Source organism: Mustelus asterias, chromosome 18 (genome assembly GCF_964213995.1).
Source record: "Mustelus asterias chromosome 18, sMusAst1.hap1.1, whole genome shotgun sequence".
NCBI classification, from domain to species: Eukaryota; Metazoa; Chordata; class Chondrichthyes; order Carcharhiniformes; family Triakidae; genus Mustelus; species Mustelus asterias.
The window spans coordinates 38,614,751-38,636,472 of record NC_135818.1 but is presented as its reverse complement, the minus strand read 5'-3'; the positions used below and the strand labels follow the sequence as shown (position 1 = coordinate 38,636,472).

General features: G+C 45.4%; 1 protein-coding gene across 1 annotated transcript in view; it reads right to left on the bottom strand.

Moving 5' to 3' along the window:
• Nucleotides 1-21,722, bottom strand: part of slc25a21 (solute carrier family 25 member 21) — a 615,256-nt gene that overhangs the window by 268,077 nt on the left and 325,457 nt on the right. The window lies entirely within an intron of this gene.

The window sequence follows — 21,722 nt, the reverse complement described above, 5'->3', positions numbered from 1 at the left end:
CTTGTGGTGCAATAGTAACATCTCGACCTCTGGGTCAGAAGCTCTGGGTTCAAGTTCTACTTCAGGACTTGATGGCCACAGAAAGTGCATTCATAATGTGGTCAAGCAGGTCATTTATCTCCAATATGCCCGATGGCAGCAGGAGAGTTCTCTGGTCAGCCATACTGCAGAAGACAATAGCAGTACCTCAGGGTCACATCCAAGGCCCAACCATCAAGGTTAGAAGTGGCGATCTTCGCAGATGATTGCACAATGTTCAGCATCATTTGTGAGTCCTCAGATACTGAACCAGTCAAATGTCCAAATGCAACAAGATCTGGACAATACCTAGGCTTGGACTAACATGCCACACAAGTGTCAGGCAATGACTATCTCCAACAAGAGAGAATCTAACCATCGCCCCTTGACAGTCAATTGCATTACCATCACTGAATCCCCCACTATCAATATCCTGGGGGTTATCATTGACCAGAAACTCAACTGAACTAGGCATATAAATACTGTGGCGACAAGAGCAGGTCAAAGGCTAGGAATCCTATGGCACATAACTCACCCCCTGACTCCGCAAAGTCAGTTCAACATCTACAAGACAGAAGTCAGGAGTGTGGGAATAACTCTCCACTTGCCTGGATAATGCAGCTCCAGCAACACTCAAGAAGCTTCACACCACCCAGGACAAAGCAGCCCGCTTAATTGGCACCCTATCCACAAACTTTGACCCCCTCCACCACCGACATACAATGGCAGCAGTACAAGATGCACTGCAGCAACTCACTAATGCTTATTAGACAGCATCTTCCAAACCCACAACCACTACCATCTAGGAGGACAAGGGAAGCAAACATGGGGAACACCTTGTTGCATTTGGACATTTGACTGCTTCAGTATCTGAGGAGTCACAAATGATGCTGAACATTGTGCAAGTTCCCCTCCAAGCCACTCACCATCCTGACTTGGAAATATATTGCCATTCCTTCACTGTTCATGGGTCAAAATCCTGGAACTCCCTCTATAGGAACACCATTGGTATACCTACATCAGATGGACTGCAGTGGTTCAGGAAAGCAACTCAGCACCACCTGCACGAGAGCATTGAAGATGGGCAACAAAGGTTGGCCTCGCCAGCCACATTCCATGAATGAATTAATAAAGCCATTACAATACTCTGCCAAGCATAATCACAGGCCAATCCAATGGAAATCCATGGTTGCCAACTCCCTCTTAAAGCACAGTACTTGAAGCAGGTAATCTTTCTGAAACTTTCTACTTTTCAAATCCAGATTGTTGGTGCTAATATTGCAATCATTATACTCACTGTGTAAGTATTTTTTTGCGACCAAAATTTCATTCCCATTTGTCGTATGTTTTATGCATATGGGAAAACTTTATGAAGTGAGCTGCACATGACAGTTTTACCTTTCATCAGTGATACAGCAGTGTGCCTTTCTGAGGTTCATGCAATCACACAAGATAAAGTTGGTACCTTGGGGCTTGCAACATTAGGGATATATTTTGCTATCTCGGAGGAAGATTTATATGGACGTGGAACTTTGGTAGAATTCTGCCCACTTCCAAACCTGTCACGGCAGGTTTGGAAGTGGGCAGGAGTTGAGATTCTAGTGAGAGCCAAAAACTCAGAAATCCACCAGCATAAAATCACATTGCAATTCTCCTGTTGGATGGTCAGTCTTCCCACTCACTGGTGGCGTAAATACTATTTACATTCATTTGCATCTCGTGAATGCTCATTAAACAGCTGGTCACTGGAATCCCATCAGGCCTTCTAATCTTGTGTCACACCAGCAGGAAATTACATCGGTCTATAACTCGATTGACGCAGTGTGGTATGCGCAAGGCTGTCCTCGGTTTGCAAGAGATCTCGAAGTGAGTGCAAAATACAAAGCCCATCTACCATAGTGCTGCACTTCTCCTATACACACTGTACACAAATCTGCCGGGGCAGACCGGTTCCTGCCACTAATACCTATGCTGAGCTGGTCTTCATGGACAGCAGTGTGCTGCTGGACCCATCGACCGACTTGTGTCACTAACTCAGGTTAGTACTGTTGGGAAGTACAGGGGTCTCCTTCCCTCTGGTACCACACACCAGTGCCCATCTGGACAGCACTGTGCTGTGGGACTCATGCAGCCACCAAAGGTCTGAAGTTCAACTGGGGTGGGGTGTGAGATGAGGCCAGGACAAGGGGGTGATGGTGGGCCGACAAAGACACGAAGACAAGGGGTGAGGGGCAATAAGGTTGCTTGGGGATAAGAGCTACCCTTAAACACTGGTTAATGACTCCGGCGCACTGCCCTCAGACTCCAGCTGAGGAAAGATACAACAGTACTCGCACCATCACAAACTCCCTCCTAGAGCAGACCAAGAGCAGATCATAGCAGTTCAGGTGCTCAGGTGATTCTCTGCGATACACGCTGGTTTCTAAATGATTGCAGTTTGCTGGGCCCTTCACAATCTGGCTATGCAGCAAGTTGTGGCCCTGCCAGAGGGTGAACTGGAAGAGGAGGGGCCCTACCCAGAAGATGAAGATGAGAACGTGCAGGAAGGCCAAGGGGATGCTGAGGGACAAGATGAGTGTCATGATGTCACGGAGGAGGGAAACATATCATAGCTGAAAGGTTCCAAGAATAATAAAATAAGTCAGATCACCAGTCCTCTGAGCCATTTTGTGACTTCTAAGAGAACAGCTGAACCATTGTTGAGAAGACGGATTCAGTATTCATAATGGGGCCTCTGGAGTTTACAACTCACTAAGGTATTATCTCGTGTGGACCAAGTGCAAATCTGACAGAACCTGTTGGATTGAGGTCTCTATGGTGATCACCAACCTTCCCATAGAGGTCTCGAGCACTTGCACATTGGAACCAGGGCAACAAACAAAACCCTGGCGGAGTGGATTAGATCATTCATCTACTTCCTGCATGCGTGGCACTCGATAGGCGGGTGCCAGCCACAGTGACCTCCTCGGCAATAGTCTCCCAGACCGGAGGGGTGAGATGAGGTGTGCTTCTTTAAGCCATCCCTCAAGTACATCACATGCCTGTGGACCCAGACTCCTCGAATAAGGGCCTTGCGCAGTGAAAGCAGATGCTGCCTTCTTCTTGAGGCCCCTTGCCTTTTGCTTCTGGCTTCCTAACATGCTGGAGGGTCTCCAGGAGACAGGTGGGCTGGAGAGAGTGATATGAGTGTGCTGGACTGATGTTTAAATGTGGCAGAGGACCTTCGAACCTCTCAGCTGACGGTGGGTGGACATGGAGGGGAACTCGCCTGTGTATAATTAATGAGCTTCCAAGTGTAAAATCTGGCATTCTGGCCAGCAGGAAAGGCGCTGTCAGTGCCACCGGGCCTTATTCTCACTCCACAGGTGCTGCCAGGTTTGCTGCATTTTTTCAGCATTTTCTGTTTTTAGTTTGCTACCTGGATTGAGGGAGAGATGAGTTATTTATTCCTTTAGATTGTTAGGAATCAGGGCAAGAGGGAGGATAAAATGCAGCTTCAGTGGGGCATAGAAGATAGCATAGTGGATCAAGCAGCCTTTCCAATCCCTGACTGATCTTCAAGGGCAGGAAAACAGGGTGAGGTGCATCAAAGGCATCCACGATACCTGTTTCAGCCTTCACCAAGGTTAATTTCCAGCAGCTTTGTGAAATTAACACGGAGAACAAGGGCCCTACTTATAGCAAGATTTGAGATTCCACGCACCCCTCTGTAAAACTTCAAATATCTCAGCTTACTTTGAGAGGTCTGGAACAGTAAATTATAGATCATGGTAGCATGAAATTATTCTTTAGAAAAGGCATAATATTATATAGAAAACTTGACAGAGGCTTCCCGTTTCACCTGTGCTACCATTGACATTAAGTTGAGATAGTAAAATGATATCAAACAATATTTATCTGTTGTTTCATAACAGCAGTGCCATTGGATCTTAGCAATTAAAAGGCTTTATACAATATGCCTCAATATATACCAATTTATTAGAGTTATTGGTAGTAAATATAACGCAAGATAACAAACAAAATTACTACAGATCACAATAAGCAGAACATGAAACAGATTGGTTTTACACCTGGTTGGATATGTAAACACTATGTGACAGCATCCAACCATGAAGCGAGAGCCTGGCTGTGAACTATTTCCCTGAAGTTCGCAAAAGTGACTAAGAGTGTTCCACAAATTTATTTCTGATTTATTAAGATAACCTCTGCAGCCAGACGGATAGTATGTTGCAATGTTTTCTACTTTGGTAAGTGCACAAGCAAGCCATCATCAATTGATGCATTGCAATGTTGCTGAATAATGCTCTTCTATTGCACAATTACATTGCCAAGTCAGTGGGGAACAGTGACAACTACTTTCTAATGTATAACTTCAGCAAACTGTGCCTAATCCTTTGGGTTATTAGTGTAACTATAACAGCGAACAGCTGTTGATAGACGAGTACCTTAGTTCTTCAGCAAACGTGGGAATAGAGGGATATGGTTCCCGGAAGGGTAGGGGGTTTTAGTTCAGTCGGGCAGCATGGTCGGTGCAGGCTTGGAGGGCCAAAAGGCCTGTTCCTGTGCTGTAATTTTCTTTGTTCTTTGTGACATTTTCATAACTCATGGGTGGCAGTTTTTCCAGCACGCTGCGCTGCTTGAGTAGCGCAGTGGGCCAGGAAGTGTTGCAGGAGGTGACTTTTCCAGGCCATCTTTAATAGTGTAATCAGCCTCGCATCAGAAATCATCACGAGGCTGATTACCATATTGAAATTGATATTTCAATATCATTAGCCAGCCCAGGAGGGGCTGGCCAATCAGTAGGGGCAGGCCTATCATGGAAATATGGAAAACTAATTGATAGGACCATTTGTCCGGAACGGTATAACCTAGGCTCGCTAATGTTCCCCACCCAGTCAGGAGAGGTTCCCACTAGTGGGGATTAAAACTGGTCCCCATCGATGGGGAGCAGGCATGAAGACCTCATTGGTGGGGACAGAGGCCATTGAGGCCCCCCTGGGACATCAGGGAAAGAGGGCTGCCCCTTGTGTAGTGCCAGTCAGGCATCCTGGCAGTGCCAGCCAGGCACATTGGCAATGCCCACTGGGCTACGAGCAGTGCAAGGGTGTGGGGCCAGAGTGGGGTGGGGCCTGAGGGTGGGGATGGGCCAATTGGTGGTGATGAGCTGGGACCGCTACACACTCTGCATTAGGGATCGGTGGGGTTGGGAGTGGGGCGATTGGGGCTGACCATGGTTCAGGGGAGGGTGTTAGGGCTGGCCAAGGGGGATGGCAATAGGCGCTCGTCAGGCAGTCCAGCGAACAGGACAGGGGGTCAGGGAAGACATTGAGATGTCGGCGAATGAGAGGTGGGGGGCGGGGGGGGTTGGGGGTCCAGTGCCCGTGCGACGATCTCCCTACTGACAGATCAGTGCATGCGCAGTGGCCTGCTCAACGCACTGATGCCGGTCTCTTGGAATGCCAGAAATTCATGCGACTAAGTACACTCAAAAAATAGGTGGGAAAATCTCCCGTTTTCCTGCCCGTTGGGCACTTAAGTTTCTTTTTGGGAAAATTGCCCCCCCCCAGTGATGTTTCAATACTTTGGCATTCTCACAACTTTATAGACCTGTATCCTCCAATAGAATCTTGGGAGAAAAATTGGAGGAGGAAAACAGGATTTATGAATATATTCAGAAAAACACATTCATGGAAATATGGAAAACTATTTAGTAGGACCATTTATCCTTTTAGGCGCTTAGCTTTCAGGGCTGGGTCAATATCTTAGAGCTCGTATTGGTGTGCCTACACCACCTGAAGATGCTCACCACCACTTTCTCAATTTGGGATGAGCAACAGATGATGTTCTTGCCAGTAATGCTTGAATCCATTGTAAGAATAATCTACTGAAAAAAAAAGAGCAGCAGCATTTAAAGGAGAAGGAACGCGGAGTGGAGACAGTTAACAGAGAAGGAACGCAGAACGGACACTTTTTAAACAGCAGGAAAACAGAGCGGTTTTTTGAAATGTTTTGTGCGCATGTGCCTGGAGTCGGTTGGTAGTTCGAGTGAGGGTTAAAGAGGAGAACGCACTATTCAGCGGGCAGCGTTGTAACGGGCAGCGGAATGAGCAGGTAGCAGAGTGAGAGCTGAAGGACTTTGGCTCAACGGGCTTAGGAGGAAATGGGCAAGGGAGGGTAGGTTTCTCAACTTTTAAATCTTAGTTCTTTCCCTGTGGAATCTGAGGAAAAGGGGCATTATAAATGTGAAGCCAGTTTGCTGTTCTCAGTGCCGGATGTGGGAGGTCGTGGAGTCTCCGAGCCTCCCAGAAGTGTATATCTGCGCTGGGTGCGTCGAACTGCAGCTCCTAAGGGACCGAGTTAGGGAACTGGAGCTGCAGCTCGAGGACATTCGTCTGGTCAGGGAAAACGAGGGGGTGATAGATAGGAGTTATAGGCAGGTGGTCACACCGGGGCCACAAGAGGCAGGTAAGTGGGTCACAGTCAGGAAAGGGAAAAGTCAGGTGGTAGAGAGTACCCCAGTGGTTGTGCCCCTTAAAAATAAGTACTCTTGTTTGAGTACTGTTGGGGTGGACAGCCCACCTGGTGGAAGCAGCAGTGATCGTGCCTCCGGCGCAGAGTCCAGCCTTGTAGCACAGAAGGGTAAGGAAAGGAGGAGGAAAGCAGTGGTGATAGGGGACTCTACAGTGAGGGGGTCAGACAGGCGTTTTTGTGGAGGAAGTCGAGAAACGCGGATGGTGGATTGCCTCCCTGGTGCCAGGATCAGGGATGTTTCTGACCGTATCCAAGAAATCCTGAAGTGGGAGGGAGAGGAGCCAGAGGTCGTGGTGCATACTGGTACCACTGACATAGGCAGGAAAGGGGAAGGGGTTCATAGAAATCATAGAAACCCTACAGTACAGAAAGAGGCCATTCAGCCCATCGAGTCTGCACCGACCACAATCCCACCCAGGCCCTACCCCCATATCCCTACATATTTTACCCGCTAATCCCTCTAATCTACACATCCCAGGACACTAAGGGGCAATTTTAGCATGGCCAATCAACCTAACCCGCACATCTTTGGACTGTGGGAGGAAACCGGAGCACCCGGAGGAAACCCACGCAGACACGAGAAGAATGTGCAAACTCCACACAGACAGTGACCCAAGCCGGGAATCGAACCCAGGTCCCTGGAGCTGTGAAGCAGCAGTGCTAACCACTGTGCTACCGTGCCGGGTTATGAAAGGAGAATATAGGAAGTTAGGTAGGGAGTTAAGAAGAAGGAACGCAAAGGTAGTAATCTCGGGATTGCTGCCTGTGCCACGGGACAGTGAGGGAAGGAGCGGAATAAGGTGGAGGATAAATGCGTGGCTGAGGGATTGGAGCAGGGGTCAGGGATTCAGGCTCCTGGATCATTGGGACCTCTTTAGGAGCAGGTGCAACCTGTACAAAAAGGACGGGTTTCACTTAAATCCCAGGGGGACCAATATCCTGGCGGGAAGGTTTGCTAAGGCTACTGGGGAGTGTTTAAACTAGAATGGTTGGGGGGTGGGAATCAAAATGAGGTGACTGGGAGAGAGGAGGTTAGCTTAAAAATAAAAGGGGTTTGTAGACGGTGTCAGAGGGAGGATAGGCAGGTGACAGAGAAGGGGAGCGCTCAGACCAAAGGTTTGAGATGTGTGTATTTTAATGCAACGAGTGTGGTAAACAAAATGGATGAGCTTAGAGCGTGGATCACTACTTGGAAGTGTGATGTGGTGGCCATTACAGAGACTTGGTTATCTCAGGGACAGGACTGGATACTTCAAGTGCTGGGTTTCAGATGTTTCAGGAGAGACAGGGAAGGAGGCAAAAGGGGTGGGGGAGTGGCACTGTTGATCAGGGATAGTGTCACGGCTGTAGAAAAGATGGATGCCACAGAGGGATTGTCTACGGAATCTCTGTGGGTGGAGGTGGTTCGCAACAGGAAGGGGTCAATAACTTTACTGGGTGTTTTCTATAGGCCGCCAAATAGTAGCAGGGATGTGGAGGAGCAGATTGGGAAGCAGATCCTGGAGAGATGTGATAATAACAGAGTGGTCGTGATGGGAGATTTTAATTTCCCAAATATTGATTGGAATATCCCTAGGGTAAGGGGTTTAGATGGGGAGGAGTTTGTTAGGTGTGTTCAGGAGGGCTTCCTGACACAGTATGTGGATAAGCCTACAAGAGGAGAGGCTGTACTTGATTTGGTATTAGGGAATGAACCTGGGCAGGTGTCAGATCTCTCAGTGGGAGAGCATTTTGGGGATAGTGATCATAACTCTGTCTCCTTTACATTAGCATTGGAGAGAAATAGGATCAGTCAAGCTAGGAAAGTGGTTATTTGGAGTAAGGGCAATTATGAGGCTATTAGGCAGGAAATTAGAGGCATAAATTGGAAGGAGGTTTTCTCAGGGAAATGTACAGAAGAAATGTGGCAAATTTTCAAGGAACATTTGTCTGGAGCTCTGCACAGCAACGTTCCAATGAGACAGGGGAGTTATGGTAGGTTACATGAACCATGGTGTATGAAAGCTGTAACGAATTTAGTCAAGAAGAAAAGAAAAGCCTACAAAAGGTTCAGGGAGCTAGGTAATGTTAGTAATCTAGAAGAGTATACGACGAGTAGGAAGGAACTTAAGAGGGAAATTAGAAGAGCAAGAAGGGGTCATGAGAAGGCCTTGGCAGACAGGATAAAGGAAAACCCCAAGACATTCTACAAGTATGTTAAGAGCAAGAAGGTAAGATGTGAAGGTGGGAAAGTCTGTATAGAACTGGTAGAAATAGCAGAGGTACTCAATGAATACTTTGCTTCAGTATTCACAGTGGAAAAGGATCTTGGTAGTTGCAGTACAGACTTGCAGTGGACTGAGAAGATTGAGCATGTGGACATTAGGGGAGAGGATGTGTTGGAGCTTTTGAAAAGCATCAAGTTAGATAAATCGCCGGGACCAGATGGGATGTACCCCAGGTTACTGTGGGAGGCGAGGGAAGAGATTGCTGAGCCTCTGGCGATGATCTTTGCATCATCAATGGAGACGGGAGAGGTTCCGGAGGATTGGAGGATTGCGGATGTGGTTCCGTTATTCAAGAAAGGGAGAAGAGATAGCCCAGGAAATTATAGACCAGTGAGTCTAACCTCAGTGGTTGGTAAGTTGATGGAGAAGTTCCTGAGAGGCAGGATTTATGAACATCTGGAGAGGAATAGTATGATCAGAAATAGTCAGCACGGCTTTGTCCAAGGCAGATCATGCCTCACGAGCCTAATTGAATTTTTTGAAGATGTAACTAGACACATAGACGAGGGAAGAGCGGTAGATGTAGTTTATATGGATTTCAGCAAGGCGTTTGATAAGGTGCCCCATGCAAGGCTTATTGAGAAAGTGAAGGGGCATGGGATACAAGGGGACATTGCTTTGTGGATTCAAAACTGGCTTGCCCACAGAAGGCAAAGAGTGGTTGTAGATGGGTCTTTTTCAGAATGGAGGTCGGTCATCAGTGGAGTGCCCCAGGGATCTGTTCTGGGACCCTTGCTCTTTGTGATTTTTATAAATGACCTGGATGAGGAAATGGAAGGATGGGTTGGCAAGTTTGCTGATGACACAAAGGTTGGAGGTGTTGTGGATAGTGTACAGGGATGTCAGCAGTTGCAACGAGACATAGATAAGATGCAAGACTGGGCGGAGAAGTGGCAGATGGACTTCAACCCAGATAAGTGTGTGGTGGTTCATTTTGGCAGGTCGAATAGGATGAAAGAATATAATATTAAGGGTAAGACGCTTGGCAATGTGGAAGATCAGAAGGATCTTGGGGTCCGGGTTCATAGGACACTCAAAGCAGCATCGCAGGTAGAGGCTGTAATTAAGAGGGCGTATGGAATACTGGCCTTCATCAATAGAGGAATTGAGTTTAGGAATCGGGAGATAATGCTGCAGCTGTATAGGACCCTGGTCAGACCCCACCTGGAGTACTGTGCCCAGTTCTGGTCGCCTCATTACAGAAAGGATGTGGAAGCCATAGAAAGGGTGCAGAGGAGATTTTCAATGATGTTGCCTGGATTAGATGGCATGCCTTATGAGGATAGGTTGAGAGAGCTAGGTCTTTTCTACTTGGAAAGGCGAAGGATGAGAGGTGACCTGACAGAGGTGTATAAGATGTTGAGAGGTATTGATAGAGTGGATTCTCAGAGGCTTTTACCCACGGCTGCAATGGTTGCCACAAGAGGTCACAGGTTTAGGGTGCTGGGGAGTAGGTACAGAGGAGATGTTAGGGGTAAGTTTTTCACTCAGAGGGTGGTGGGTGTGTGGAATCGGCTGCCAGTAGTGGTGGTGGAGGCGGATTCGATAGGGTCTTTTAAGAGACTTTTGGATAAGTTCATGGAAGTTAGTAAGATAGAGGGTTATAGGTAAGCCTAGTAGGTAGGGACATGTTCGGCGCAACTTGTGGGCCGAAGGGCCTGTTTGTGCTGTAGCTTTTCTATGTGTTCTATGTTCTACTGATGCTGCCACCTTTATAACGAGCTGGTTATATCCACATACTAGGGCCCATATTTCTCTTTTCCTTGAAAATACTCACAATTCGAGGAGTGTTTTCTTCCATTATTATTACTTCCAAAATGTATATTACATAGCATTTTACCATACTGAACTACATTTGACACATATCTGCCACAATAGTCTGTGTCCTTCGGCAGTGTTCACGATGCTTCTCCCCTGCTCAATACACGGTCATTCGCAAATTTTAATATTGTTCCCTTAATTCCCATATCTATATATGAAAATGATAAATAAGAAAGGCCTCTGTGAAACATTACACAGGACAACATTGCAGTCTGAGAAACTTGCTGGAGGTTATTTTGAGTAAGGGTGAAAACAGCAACTAAGTGGGTGCTGTGCGAATAAAATGCACCCATTTCAAATGTGGACTTAGCCTGCAATCTTGGTCTGGTTGCTATTGAACATTTTAAAATACACCCGGAGGCATTAAAGCAGAGATCTGCAGGTTTTGTCTCCACACATGAACTTGGGGCGGCATGGTGACAAGCACTGCTGTCTCACAGGACCTGGGTTCGATTCCCGGCTTGGGTCACTGTCTGTGTAGAGTTTGCACATTCTCCCCGTGTATGCGTGCGTTTTCTCCGAGTGCTCCGGTTTCTCCCCACAGTCTGAAAGATGTGCTGGTTAGGTGCACTGACCTGAACAGGCGCCGGAGTGTGGCGACTAGGGGAATTTCGCAGTGACTTCATTGCAGTGTTAATGTAAGCCTTACTTGTGACTAATAAATAAACTTTACTTTTCCACTGATAGTTGGGAGAGCACTGGCTGGCAGAGAAACGGAAGCAGTAGGATGACAACACATCTCAGGATGACTCTGAGACTAAGGGAGAGGATCACAGAGGTTGCACTGGGGGTCCTGATGGAGGCAGTATAGTGGAGAAGGGATGTTCTGTGCACTATGTGCAAGTCACAGAGATAACTAATGCAGTGGATGTGGGAGGCGATTGCTAAGGAGGTCACAGCCTGGAACCCTATCCCAAGGACATGACTCCATTGTCACAAAAATGTAATGACTTGAAACAAGTAGATGAGGAAAGATCACGGGTGGGATATTCCCAAAAAAATTCTAACTGCCAAGTTCACATAAAAACTGAAGTAAATCCCTCTGTTTTTTTCAGTGGGAATTTCAAAATTAATCTCCCACACTCTGTGCTCTGCAGAGAACACTTGCATGAATCTCATTAAAAATCAGTGGGCAGGGCCTATTCCTGCTGGAGAGGCTGGCAGCATAGCGCTGAGTGGGTCACTGCATATGCACCGATCTGTCATAGCGGAGATCAGTGCATGCACAGTAGCCCCGCACTGCCAGACTCCTGATCACTGACCAGCAATTGAGCTGGCCAGCCCTGCAACCCCCCCACCCCCCACCAACTGATCACTCCGGGCGAGACCCAACCCCCACCACCTCCGCCCTGACACCCCCCTCCAGCCCACCTCAATCTGCCAGGGGGCCACTCTACCTTACCCCTGACCTCCTGGGGGGGGGGGCTCGATGGCCCCACTTCACTCCAGCAGGGTTGGGCTGCCAGCTCCCGACCAGTGGGAGCTATTATAAACCCTGCTGGAGTGAAACACTCCTGGCAGTGGTGGTGGGTGTGTGTGTGTGTGTGTGTGTGTGTGTGTGTGTGTGTGTGTGTGTGTGTGTGTGTGTGTGTGTGTGTGACAGGGTGGTGGTGGAGGAGGCTAGTTGGCCTGTAGACATCAGTCCCGGGCCCGCGAATCATATGCTAATGATCATTAGCATGACTTCTACAACTCTGCGCCGATTTCTGGTGAGGAGCTGATGGCGCCAAAACTCCGGCAGCTGGAGCCTCGCAGAGGGTGTGGCGCCCAGCGGGAAGCTTGCTACACGGCCTCCACTTGAGTCTTCCAACCCGCTGTACTGCTCTAGCAGCTCCCCACACTTCTCAATAACTGTGCCACCAGCAACAACACAACCTCAACATTCTGAATCAACCATCTAACTATACACTGACAATGCATCCTTTATAGCGACTACTCACATCTCTTCAACTATGTGAGGCTTCAGACCGGTCAACACACTAATTCACAATCACTATTCTTTATTCTGCAGAACAATATAGCACATAAAGGACAGCAGCAGGACATGACCAAGCAAATGGAAGTGCAACTCTACAAGATCACCATCACAGAGTAGGATAGCAGACGCTGATGTCACAGGCAGAACAGAGGAAATATTTTCAGATGTGTTTAGCCACCCCAGCTTCATTACATATCCATACTAATTCCTAATCCCCTGAACCTATCTTCATTCACAAGCTTTGAATGGTCAGCTCACAAATATTCACCTATAGTAACCATATGCACTGTACCCTAACCTTTATCATTTCAGACTCCCAGGAACAAGGTTCACCATGCCCCCGGAGAAACTAGGAAGAAGAGTCACTTTTCCTCCTGAGGAAGTTGACGAGGAAAGTGAGGAAGGAGGCACTGTGTGAATTGCTACCACTGTCACAGGCAGCTCAGAGGCCCGCATCTTGTATAACTTCGAGGATAAAGTTGAACAGGGATCCTCACAGTGAAATGCTAGGGCACTAGCAGGCTGTAGCCAAGCTGGGTAGAAAGGACAGCACAGATGTCATGGAGCAAGGTCACATACTACTTTGGTTGCAGAAATTTCAAATGTACTTTGAAGAGCCAAGCTACAGAAGAAGGCTGATGGGTTTGAAAAGATACAAGTCTGGTGCTTGAAAGCTTATGCAGCACTGGGATGGAGGAGTCCACCTCAACTTCGGTCCTTGATGTGGCGTGGAGGCTGGAATCCTCCCTCTCCAGCATAGAAAGCTGGCCAATTCAATTCAGTGTCGTGTGGAGCCCAGTGTTAATGACTGAGCTCATTGCCTCCATAGCAAGGGTTGCATTGAAGTTGAGGCAGCTGCCATTGCAGTTCTGGGCTCCTTAATTAAAGAGACTTTCAGAGTGTCTCCGCTGTCCAGACATGTGTCCTCCAGATCATCATTGGGCTGGTGTAATAGATACCTGAGATAATGGCATGGAAATCATAGAATCATAGAATCCCTACAGTACAGAAGGAGGCCGTTCTGCCCATCGAGTCTGCACCAACCACAATCCCACCCAGGTCCTATACCCACAACCGCACACATTTTACCCAGCTAATCACCCTGATGCTAATGGACAATTTAGCATGGCTAATCAACCTAATCCGCACATCTTTGGACTGTGGGAGGAAACCGGAGGATCTGGAGGAAACCCACGCAGACACGGGGAGAATGTGCAAACTCCACACAGACAGTGACCCGAGGCCAGAATTGAACGTGGGACCTGTGGTGCTGTGAGGCAGCAGTGCTAACCACCGTTCCACCGTGCCGCCCTCATGGAGAAGGAACCTACATTCCCTGTCCCTCCTTCGGCCCTCCACTTCTGTCCTCACAGTTGTCAGCCAGATGGTCCCAACTGCTCAAACTCATGCTGAGTTTGTTCAGTTTGAGGCAGGGCCACCATAGCCCACAGCCTCACTTCCGTGGCATCTAAGGGGCTATCTGAGCTGATAGCTCCAGATTTTTAACAGCCCTCCAATTCAAATGCTGCTACCACCGGGGATACACTTTGTAGAAGCACTTACAGGATAGCCAATAAGAGCGAGCAGAATAGTTTAATATTTCTTATTCTTGTTGGTTATTGTAATGTTTTCATTGTTTTCTTTTGACATGGATAAATAGTGATTATGGTGATTGGTTGGTAGTGGAATTGACGATCTTACTGTTTTATTCAAGTGGAAGGGGTTGTAAGGATTGAGTGCAGCCGATGGATTTCTAGATGAATCCTCTGTCCGAGGAGGAAAAACGTTTTGCAACATACTTGAAAGTTTGATGGCAGAGGATTTCTCTCAAAAGCAGTTTACACTGATGACAGTGAATATCCCTTCCAGATGAAGGCTACTCAGCTGGAGTCCTGATATGCACTCCTCAGCTGCCCTTCCTCTTTTTGCTCCCACTGAATTTCAACTTCTGGTAAAATACAAATGGTCTCTCATAGAAATCATAGAAACCCTACAGTGCAGAAGGAGGCCATTTGGCCCATCGAGTCTGCACCGACCACAATCCCACCCAGGCCCTACCCCCACATATTTACCCGCTAATCCCTCTAACCTACGCATCTCAGGGGCAATTTTAACCTGGCCAATCAACCTAACCCGCACATCTTTGGACTGTGGGAGGAAACCGGAGCACCCGGAGGAAACCCACGCAAACACGAGGAGAATGTGCAAACTCCACACAGACAGTGACCCGAGCCGGGAATCGAACCCGGGACCCTGGAGCTGTGAAGCAGCAGTGCTAACCACTGTGCTACCGTGCCGCCCCATGATCACCAGAATGTGGGGCATGCAGAAAGTCTGCACAAAATCCAGCAACCTACTCAGCTGTGTGGTGCAGGACACTTCCCGAACAATCAAGGACATATCTGTTCAGTGATACTCCTCGTGCCAAAGTGGTTTGCAATGTATGAGTGCTCAGTAGTTGTCTGGGGCTTATCAGCTGTGACAGCAGAGGGTATCCATTGTCACTGAGTAGCTACATTGTGCTGGGCCACTTTGGGATGGGTCATGGTCTCATTCAAAAATCATCATGGTAGCTCCCCAGATAGGAGGCATCATCAGCACAATGCCCTGCTGATGTTCACATCCAAGTTGAACCAAGAAAAAAAAATCCTTTTCAGTTCCTAAATACCTCCATGTTTAAATGAAGGACTTGCATGGTTACACATGTGCAGTGAGTGGCTTCCTGGATCATGGGAAATCCCACAAACCTGTCAAATCCTGGAGCTCTAACTAAATCCCCATGTCTAACTGTTCATGATGTAGGAAAATCTCACTGAGAAGGTCTGGTTCTTCCCCAAAGACAGCGATCAAAAGCTGACAAACAAATTTGTTTAATGACCATACGCCCCTCTTAGGCAGCTTCACAGCTGTGCAATGAAAAACATGGGACCATGCTACCCATCTACCTGCTTTGCATTAAAAGGCATTTAATGGACAGTAAGTAAAGATTTTCATATCCATCATACTACCAAGGTGTAATCATTCAGTTCAAATAACTCGAGCCAACTTGGGAGTAATGGGTTGAGATAAGCAGATACCATTACCACGTGACAGTCCAAGTATTGTGTCATATAGTGCAGCTTTTACAAACTACTTCACATGAAAGTGCTTTTCAAAACATGAATACATGACTTGTGTATTTGAAATATGCTTTTGCCATACAACACGTACAACATAGCAGTGGTTGACAACATTGTAATTTGTACTATTGCCTGCTTAAAAACTACCTTTTAATGTCCTAAAAAGACATTATATGTTTTTTCTGAAATTATACATTTGATAATTACAGATGCAAGCTACTACTTTGCTGAGCTCAAACAACATTATGCATGTAATGCTTTCATTTGGGGTGAATGCAAGGCTATATTTTTTCTTTGCAGTAGGGCATTGTCCAACTTTTCACGGACAATAACTTTTCTAAAAGGACAAACGTAACCTCACATTTACCTCAGTTGAGGTTGCTATTTGTTTTATAATGTCTGTTCTTGATCTTCATTGTATTGCTTCGCTTTTTGCCATGTGAACATTAGATATGCATTATCTTTATTATTATACTCGGTAGGTTCAGATTGGGATGAACTATTGCATGGACATAACAAAGTGGATCACAGCCAATATTTATAAAAGCCGGTTCACTGCATAATATCAAGGGCCCATAGTATTTACACCTTTATACAATAAATAGGCACATAAGATCTTTGTAAACATGGGTTCAGGTCAGGATCAAATATTTTCTTTTAAGGTGTTAAACATATAAATTGCATTAATTTGAATCATTCACAAAATTAAATTACTTTACAATGAAATTAATTCCTCTTAACTTGGAAACTTATAAACAACAATTTCTTAAAGTAGGATTTGGAAGCAGCCTCTGCATTTCATGACATTCATAAATGATTAATAAAATGCATTTGTTTATAATGCTTCAAGTTCACTGAACATTAATAACAAACTTGTTGGCAACTTATGAAGGAAACATGCTGCTCAGCCACTTTAGTAAGGTGTAAAACTGGCCAGATTGCATGCTAGCAGGGCCAATATGTTGGGCCTGGAGGAAGAGACAATCCCAAGGGAAGGAGGCCTCACTCAGGCTGGTGGTGGTCTCGAGTTTCCTGGGCAGTTTGGAGTAGATACCAGTGGTCAGCCTCTGGTGTAAATGCATAGAACATGCAAAATCTGAACTGGACTTTGCTGAATAAAATGTGACACACCTCTACCTACAGGTGCAATGCCGGTAGAAAGTTCTTCTTTTTTACTTTAGCTTTGTCTTATTTTGAATATTACCTTAAAAAAAAACTTTATATCTTTCTCCCCATTTTTAAAGAACTTAAACCTTTACCTACCCTCTGGCAACCCAGGTTTTACAGTACATTTCGGACTCCGAATTGGCATGAAAGAAACACCAAAGGCCAGATGACATCCAGTCAATCAAGTCTCATGTCCTCAAAGATTAATATGTTTACAGCATAGACACAACCAAGCCTAGGTTTAAAGCACTACATATTGACCAGATTGGAAAAACTACTGTTCAATGAAATGTCTCAAAGTGTCTCAATGCAAAATAATGCCATAAGGAGGCTAATCTCACCTTTCCATGGGTTCATAGAATCAGAGAGGAATAAAAGGGCTAAAACACAATCCTCATGGGGAGGTGGTGGTGTCGTGGTAATGTCACTGGACTAGTAAGGCAGAGGCGCAGGCTAAAGCTCTGGGGACATGAGATTAAATCCCACCACGACACATTGAATTTGAATTCAATCAATAAATCTGGAATTAAAAGCTAATCTAATGGTGACCACAAAACCATTGTCGATTCTTACGCAAATCCATCTGCTTCACTAATGCCCTTTAGGAAAGGAAATCTGCTGTTCTTACCTGGTCTGGCGTGTATGTGACTCCAGACCACAGCAATGTGATTGACTTGCAAGGCCATTTTAGAGTCATTGAGTTATGTCAAACCGCAAGGTAGTCTAAAAGAAATGAAACCAGCCAGACCACCCGGCATTGACCTTTGCACTGGAAAAGGTGATGGAAGATGTCATTGAAAGTGCTGTCAAGCAGTACTTCCTCAGCAATAACTTGCTCACTAATGCTCAGTATGGGTTTCAACAAGGCTACTCAGCTAATGAACTAATTAAAGCCTTAGTCCAAACATAGAAAAAAAGCTGAAATCTAGAGGTGAGCTGTGCGTGACTTCCCTTGACATCAAGGCAGTATTTGACTGAGTATGCCATCAAGGAATCCTGGCAAAATTGGAGTCAAAAGGAATCGGTGGGGTGAGCATGGGTGGGGGGGGCGGGGGGGTGTGGGAATGGTTGGATTCAAACCTAGCACAAAGGAAAATGGTTGTGGTTCTTGGCACCAATCACCTCAGCTCCAGGATGTCACTGCAGATGTTCCTCAGAGTAGTGTCCTAGGCATAACCATCTTCAGTTGCTTCATCAATAACCTTCCCTCCCTCATAAGGTCAGAGATGGGGATGTTTGCTGATGATTGCACAATGTTCAATGCCATTTGCAACTCCTCCGATACTGAAGCAGATTTGTGCCAATATGCAGCAAGACTTGAACAACATTTGGGCTTTGACTGATAAGTGGCAAGTAACATTCACGCCAAATAAGTGTCAGGCAATAACCATCTCCAACAAGAGAGAATCCAACCATCTCTGTTTGACATTTAATAGCATTACCATCACTGGATATCCCACGATCAATAACCTGAGGATCATCATCCACTATCCTCAATATTCAATCTCTCCATCACCAACACAGAGTGGCAGCAGTTTGTATCAATCTCAAGATGCATTGCAAGAACTCACCAAGGCTGCTTTGATAGCACCTTCTAAACCCACAACCTCTATCATCAAGAAGAACAAGGGCAGCTGATGCATGAGAAAACCACCATCTGCAAGTTTCCCTCCAAGTCACTAACCATCCTGACTTTGAACTATATCATCCCTTCACTGTCACTGAATCCTAGAATCCTTCCCAATTAGCACTGTGGATGTACAGTGGACCACAGATGTTTAAGGCAGAGGCTCACAACCACCTTCTCAAAAGCCTTAGGGATGGGCAATAAATGTTGGCACAGCCAGTGATGCCCACAGCCCATCAACAAATAAAAACGTATGAAATGATTATTGCAGGCCAAAAAAGCTCACCACTCCTATATACAACCCAACTGCTGACACTGACTAGAATAGCCAAACATGGGAAGATATGTGGAGGATGAGGATTTCTAAGTGCACCACAGAATTGCCAGAATTTTATACTTTCTGCAAGGCATGGGACAAAAAGGGTCACTGGCAGCAGCAATACAAAATAGCTACGGCCAAAGGAGCTACCAGGAGTCCTGCACAGACTCAAACAGAATGCAAACAGGTAATGCCTTCAAGCAGCAACAGTGACCATATCAGAACACATAGGATAAACATATATACTCAGTGGCAGAAACATGAACTTCAGGGATGATTGAGATGCTGTGATGGGCAGTGAGCACGTGTTCCACATCATGCATATGGAACACATAGATGCCATTACACTCAAATATATTTGCCACACTTCGATCGTCAGTCCTCAAAGTCAGTTAACATTCTCTATTCGCAAAAATAAACATGGGCAAGTGCCAGTTTACTGCTTCTGGGAATTCTGCAAGCAATGTAAGAAATGGATGGCCATGAAACTTTCATAATATAATGGCTCAGTAATTCTATTTGTAAGATCCATCGTGCCAGAGTGTAAGTACAACCAATCGCTGTGCGTGTCACAGATGTTCTACATAGTAGAAACCAAGGACCCAGCTAATGCAGGTCTACCAGCATGTCAAGATCTCACCTTGGTAACAATCCACGGAATCAGCCAAATACTGGCAGGAGGCGAGAGAATAAGATAGTCTATTGGTCAGGTGACAATGACATTTAAGCTACAGTTAAGAAGTGTGAGACATGTCAAGCAAATATGCCAAATCAGCACAAGAAAATGTTCTTACCACACAAAATTCTGACACTTGCTTGGATCAAGGGTGCTTCTGACCTCTTTATTATCCATGGGAATGATTTCTTCGTTGTCGCTGATTATTTTTCCAAGTATCCTGTCATCCACCAGTTGCACAGTATGTTAAGCACAGCTGTAGTACACATTCTAACTTATTTCCAGTTTATTTGGAGTACCCAAGGAAATAATCTCAGATAACAGTCTTTGTTTACTGGCCAACCATTCAGGCATAGGTGTGAAAAGTGGGGACCAGATCACATTACTTCTGCTTCACATAACCCCAGATCTAAGGCATTGCCACACAGTGAAACCTTGAGTTCGAAAGTGCAGACAAACCAAACAAGATCTATACATTGCAATGCTACACCTTGTGCATTGGCTAAAAAACTATATTTCAGAATCCAAATTACTTATGAGCAATGCCACAAGGTTATAATTAAAACATCTGCTTGATGACAATATCATATGTAGGACTGGCATCAAGATTAAATACAAAAATCAATAGCTACATCCTATGAATATAGCCTCATTTTTATACAGTAGTATCAGGGAGACCTCACATGTCATATCTCCATTCCCATTTCAAGTCATTCTAGTGATCAAGATTACAGGGACATTCTACATCACTCCCAGTACTCATCTGTTTATCTTAACGAGAACAAGAAATTAAGATCACTCTGGCGACAATCTGAAACGACCCAAACTAGGTGCAAACAACTGGTCGGGCCCTGGAACCTCTGGATCAATCTCAAGGAAATTTTAAATACCATCTTCAATTAAAATTAAGAGTCACTCAGAAGGGCACAGACCTACCTCAACAATCCCAATGACTTGGATGTGGAACGGGGGGAATGGCTCAAATGGTTAATTTTCATGAAGCTGAATATACTATATAGAAAAATCTGGATTAATTCTTGGGAGCTGGAAATTGTGATTAATATGAAGAATACAGGAGGGCGTCGGGGAAGGAAGGGTGCATTTTCAGGCCAAAAAAAAACTCTTCACCTTGTAAACATTTTAGGAACTTTTCACCCAACCGTCTGTTCTCTTTTGTTTTCTTTAAAATTATGCTCTTGTTGTGTCATTGGAGCATTCACCATTTTCAAATAAAGAGAGCCAACTTCCAGGACTTTGTCAACGTCATCCCTTGAACCAGATGCTGAGAGCTGTAAAGGTTTGAGTGTATCATTTGCCAATTTTCCTTCCCTGTGCAAAACACCCAGCCTCTGCTCCAAGTCTCCCCCGGTTGGGAACTGTAGAACAAAATGTCCTGACTTTTCATAATGTTAACATGCTGGAATACCAAAATGCATTGCTTTCACATTGCACAATTCTTTCTCTGAACTCTAATGTTCTCTCCTTGCACATGTGGTACACACATGCATTGTACATTGGATATTGTTAACGGAACACAAAAGGGCTTTCTGGTGAAACCACTTGTACGACATGGTCTCCTCCTGTACTGTTGTTATATCTAGACAGAGAATGTTCCAGAAAGTTTGGAACAAAAGCAGCATTACCACACCAACTTCAGTGCCTGTTAGACACAGCACAGACCATCAAAATTTTGAAAACTATTAGAACTTTGGAAGGTATAAGTTCAAATTTTCATCATTATAGAATACCTTAACTCATGGCCTAACATATTAATTATATTTCATACAGACACCAGAAAATAAACTTTTGCTTAGGAATTAAACATTTTTCTGGAGTTGATTAAAAACAAAAGCTATGGTTCGACTGTACAGCAATTTGCTCAGGAAATAGACAAAGTGCTTCACTTTGAGTCATTTTCACTCAGTCAACAGACAATCATAACTCATTTGCATCTTTTTATAAACTGTAGATCTGTATTTGCGAAGGAAATGCTGTAATTCATCACCACTAACGAGACAGCCTGAATACAGTCAATATAAATAGAAACTGTTTCCCCGGATAATTACAATCAAAAGACTGTAAGGCAGTAAAACATAGATGTTCATAATTTTCATTGGCTGCTAGGTTCTCAGACAGTTAAGGCTATTTTATGTTGTGAGGCCAAATTGCTAGTGTACATTAATTGGAGCAGTTGTATAA